Below are 5,672 nucleotides of genomic sequence, written 5' to 3' on the forward strand. Positions count from 1 at the left end.
GAGAGAAGGAATTTTTTTCGCTCCTGAGATGCTGCCTGACCCGCTGAGTTACCCCAGCATTTTGTGTCTACCTTGTGCTTACAATATGTTGTTTACATTGGTAGTTTCTATACGAGGCTGGGTATGGATGTATAGCAAAATGAGGACAAGATGTCCACCTTTTAAAATGGGTACTGAGTTTTCCTTAATTCTTCTTCGTCTGAAATTATAGTCTTGATTTGCAATCTTGCCGGATATTACTTTGTACATATCTAATCTAACTCTTTGGTTATCAGGTTGGTGAAGTTTAACTACAGTCTTGTTTAATGGATGTAACAGGTGTGACTAATTTTTTGCTTAAGAGGTGTTTCCATATAATATTTGGAGGATTTTACAATTTAGAATAGACCCTATCAATCGATGATCATGATTTGTTTTATGAATGATTTTACTGTGTTTACTCTCGATTGATAGGCGACTTTTAACTTTTACATTTTGTGATTTCTTTTTTTTGTCCCTCCAAGATCTTTTTCTGGTCTCCCATCAGTTTGAACATGTTTAAAGTTACAGTTCTGTTTTCATTTGCAGTTCAGTAGGAGCCACTTGATGGATTCTGTCTCACAGGCGTTTGTGTGTCAGTGACATTTATTGGAAACTGACTAAACCAGAAGGTGCCTTTAGACATGACTGCTGAAAGCTGAGGATGAACAGGGTACTTTCCAATGTTAGCTAGAAGTTAACAACAATTAGGGTGGCGCAGCGGTAGAGTTGCTGCCTTACAGCACCAGAGTCCCAGGTTCGATCCTGACTACGGGTGCTGTCTATACAGAATTTGTACGTTCTCCCTGTGACCCGTGTGGGTTTTCTCCGAGATCTCCAGTTTCCTCCCACACTCCAAAGACGTACAGATTTGTAGGTTAATTGGCCTGGTATAATTATTAATTGTCACTAATGTGTGTAGGATAGTGTTAGTGTGCGGGGATCACTGGTCAGTGCGGAATGGCCTGTTTCCACGTTCGTATCTAAACTAAACTAAACTCATTGTCGATGGATGCAGTACGGTTGTAATGATTCAATTGCCTAAATGAATTTTAAACGGGATAGAATGGTTTCAGGGAGCACTGACTTGGCAAATGCTCACACATGCAGGACTCTGTGCTGTGTGTGAAGACAAAACACCTTTGGCTAAATCTAGGAGGCGGTTGTGTTTATTGAGTCTCTGATGCACTTTGAAAGCTGGGTGTGAAAGCGCCGATTAGAACAGTATCGCACAGGAACAGGCCCTTCGGCCCACAATGTCCTTGCTGAACACAATGCCAAGTTAAACTAATCTCTGCCTGCACGTGATCCATTCTCACAGAGGTAGAGGAGAATTCTGTTTAGGCTCTCTACACTCTTTCAGCATTTAATTTTGATTATCTTGCTGCATCTTAACGTCCACCATGTGCCTCGCTTCCCACCTCCATCCCTTATAGGTCAAATCCTATCAATGCTCGTCCCAAAACATTTGAGTGATTCCCAGTAACTTGCCTCTCGGAGAGAGAAATCCACATTAGCTCTACTCTTTGTGTGTAGAAGTATTTCCTGATATCAGCTCAGCTGCAAATGTTCAGGTTTAACTAGTTCCAGCGTGCTCCATTAGAGAAGATATCTCCAGGTGTAATTATTAAACTGCCATTGCAGGTTGCCTTGCCTGAAGTTAGTATGCCAAGCTGGAGATATATTGTGTAGGAAGGAACTGTAGATTCTGGTTTACACCGGAGATAGACACAAAATGCTGGAGTAAGTCGGTGGGGACAGGCAGCATCTCTGGATGGAATGGGTGGCGTTTGGGGTCGAGACCCTTCTTCAGACTGAGTTAACCTCAGCTAACAATGATCCTTTCTACCTCTTCCTTGAACTTCGTCCCCTTTGATCTCTTGTTTTCTTTCCTTACCCGTACATATCTCTATGTCTCCCTCTCCCCTGACTCTCAGTCTGAAGAAGGGTGTCGACCCGAAACGTCACCCATTCCTTCTCTCCAGAGTTGCTGCCTGTCCCGCTGAGTGTTTTGTCCAGCATGTTGTGTCTATCTGGGGGTACATGGCAAGGCTCGTGTAAAATAAATATTGCATATGTGTTGGGAATAGCTGAAAGTGGGAAAAAACTAATGGGAATGAAATGGAAACATTCTCTCTGCCTCCACCCTTGTGTACCGTGTCCTAGATTCATTGGATAGTGGTTCAACTTTCCCTTTGCACTCCACATTTGCATGCTTTCTCCAGCATTGTCTTGCCTAGTTGGTCGTTGTACTTGAATTTTTATGGAAGCAGGGCTCCTTTACAGATGTGCTTTCTTACGTTGAGTTTCTTTGCTCAAAGGTGCTGTTATTTGGCAGTGGGCTGCAGGCCTTTGCAATGCGCTTCCATGTGGAAGTATAAGATGGCTAGTTGCCAATAAGCTGGTAGTATATCCCTTTCGTGGGATTGAATTGCAGATTGGAACTGAGATACAGAGCCTTGGTGTCCTTTGTGCAAACACCAGCTGTCAGTGCGCTTTATAAATGAGTGAATTATTTGAATTCATAATAAATAAAAGCCATGTGTCTTGAATGGAATGCACAAAATGAATAGGTGGGTTTTTAGAGTTTATTCTTGCTAATTGAGATGCTTTAAGCAATAAGAATATTAAAATGAAATGTCTAATAAAAAAATTGTTGATTCAGAATTACTTTGTTTGGCTGTTTGTAATTTTTTTTTACTGTAACTTAACATTTCATTTTGTAGCAACATTTCTATAACACTTTTATCACGGTGAAACATCACACGCTACTCCCCCGGAATATTATCAAACAACTGTCGACACTGAACGGTACGAAACAAAATGATGGGGGGGGCGGGGTTGTCAGGGACTACTTTATGTAAATGTACAATTATTTGGGGCAGGGAAAAGCTAAACAGTGATTGCCATAACAACTGAAAGCTGAAAATGAGGCCTAACGCTAATTGGAGGAACAGCACTTGGGCAGCTTACAACCCCAGCGGTATGAATATTGATTTCTCTAACTTCAAGTATCCCTTGCTTTCCCCCTCTACAACCTTATCTCCCTACTGGTTTCACTGACCTAATTAATTTTACTGTTTGTATGCTTCATTGTCACCTTCCCCTCAGCCAACAATGAACCATTCTACATTTTTTTTAGATTTATTTTTTATATTTAGAGATACAGCGCGGAAACAGGCCCTTCGGCCCACCGGGTCCGTGCCGCCCAGCGATCCGCGCACACTAACACTATCCTACACACACTAGGGACAATTTTAAAAAACATTTACCCAGTCAATTAACCTACAAACCTGTACGTCTTTGGAGTGTGGGAGGAAACCGAAGATCTCGGAGAAAACCCACGCAGGTCACGGGGAGAACGTACTGTAGTCAGGATCGAACCTGGGTCTCCGGCGCTGCATTCGCTGTAAGGCAGCAACTCTACCGCTGCGCCACCTCGCCTTAATCTTTGTCTGCTTTGATCTGTTTTCATACCTTACATGTTCTTTGTGCCCTTCCATATCTCTCAATTTCCCTCTCCCATGACTCTCAGTCTGAAGAAGGGTCTCGACCTGAAACGTCACCCATTCCTTCTCTCCAGAGATATTGCCTGTCCTGCTGAGTTACTCCAGCATTTTGTGTCTTATCTGCTTCAAGAAAATGGTTCAAGAGTACCAGCCAATAAGTTTAGTATAGAGGTACAGTGCGGAAACAGGTCCTTCGGCACACAGAGTCTAGCCACCAAATCCACACCGACCAGCAATCCCCGCACATTAACACTATCCCACACACACTAGGGACACGGGAGAATGTACAAACTCTTTACAGACAGCACCTGTCAGGATCGAACCCGGGTCTCTGGCGTTGCAAGTGCTGTAAGGCAGCAACTCTACCGCTGTGTTATCCATCCAGAGATCCTGCCTGCCCTGCTGAGATACTCCAGCACACTGTCTGTTTTGTAATGGGCATTAAGTGCTGTCCTGGACAGTGAAACTTCTGTCCCATGAATAAATAAATAAAAATAAAATTCTCATCCCAAACATGGTGTGGAAAATTGCAACATCTCTTTGACTTTTTCATCAACTTTAGTAAACCAGAATGGAAACAAAACAGGATTACAGTCCTGGTGAGTCAGCGAGAGTGTGGTAGCTCTCAGTGGAAAAGGTTACAGCGTTGGACACAGAGGTCTGAGTGTGTTGGGCAGCAACTAGAAAGACTTTGATAGAGAGCAACCAGAAAGTGGCAGAGTGATACCAATACCAGGAGATCAATGATCATAAGTATGGATCCAGTAATGGGATGGGCTGAAACACCAGGTGGACCATGTGTGGGTCATGCAACACCAGCCCCGGACAGAGTGGATGTGGAGAAGATGTCTCCACTAGTGGGAGAGTCTAGGACTAGAGCGCACAGCCACAGAATAAAAGGACGCACCTTTAGAATGGAGATGAGGAGGAATTTCTTCAGCCAGAGGGTGGTGAATCTGTGGAATTCATTGCCACAGAAGGTGGAGACCAAGTCATAGGGTATTTTTAAAGTAGTGATCGCTAGGTTCTTGAATTGTAAGGGCGTCAAAGTTTACGGGGGGAAGGCAGGAGAAAGCGGTTGAGAGAGAAAAATAGATTCTGCCATGATTGAATGGCGGAGTAGACTTGATGGGCCAAATGGCCTAAGTGAGACCGCAGCTGGAGTACTGTGTGCAGTTTTGGTCTCCAAATTTGAGGAAGGATATTCTTGCTATTGAGGGCGTGCAGTGTAGGTTTACTAGGTTAATTCCCGGAATGGCGGGACTTTCATATGTTGAAAGACTGGAGCGACTAGGCTTGTATACACTAGAATTTAGAAGGATGAGAGGAGATCTTATCGAAATGTATAAGATTATTAAGGGGCTGGACACGTTAGAGGCAGGAAACATGTTCCCAATGTTGGGGGAGTCCAGAACCAGGGGCCACAGTTTAAGAATAAGGGGTAGGCCATTTAGAACTGAGATGAGGAAAAACTTTTTCAGTCAGAAAGTTGTGAATCTGTGGAATTCTCTGCCTCAGAAGGCAGTGGAGGCAAATTCTCTGAAGGCATTCAAGAGAGAGCTAGATAGAGCTCTAAAGGATAGCGGAGTCAGGGGGTATGGGGAGAAGGCAGGAACGGGGTACTGATTGAGAATGATCAGCCATGATCACATTGAATGGTGGTGCTGGCTCGAAGGGTCAAATGGCCTCCTCCTGCACCTATTGTCTGCTTCTATAAGAGATGAACATATGAAGGCAGGAGAATGGGGTTGAGAGGGGAAAAATAGATAATGCCATGACTGAATGGCAGAGCAAACTCGATGGGCTGAATGGCCTAATTCTGCTCCCACGTCCCTATATCTTACCAGGATGCATCATGAGAAATTGCCAAGTACAGCAACAGTCGGCAAGGAAATAAACCATGCAAAATTATAAAAATCCTAAAGACCCAGAGGGCAGGGAGGAAAGGTAAATAATTCCCAGAGAACATTACTGTACCTGGATGATTGTCTTGTTGTTGCTATTAGTGTGCAATGTGAGACGGGTGTTCCATATTCATGAGCTGAGCTGTAAGGGCAGGTCACTGTGAATGATACCAGCCGCCCCACCCAGTCGGAGCCTCAGCAGATCCAGCTGACTTGCCTTCGAATCAGCACAAGGAGAAAG

Source organism: Rhinoraja longicauda, chromosome 37, assembly GCF_053455715.1.
Source record: "Rhinoraja longicauda isolate Sanriku21f chromosome 37, sRhiLon1.1, whole genome shotgun sequence".
Lineage (NCBI taxonomy): Eukaryota > Metazoa > Chordata > Chondrichthyes > Rajiformes > Arhynchobatidae > Rhinoraja > Rhinoraja longicauda.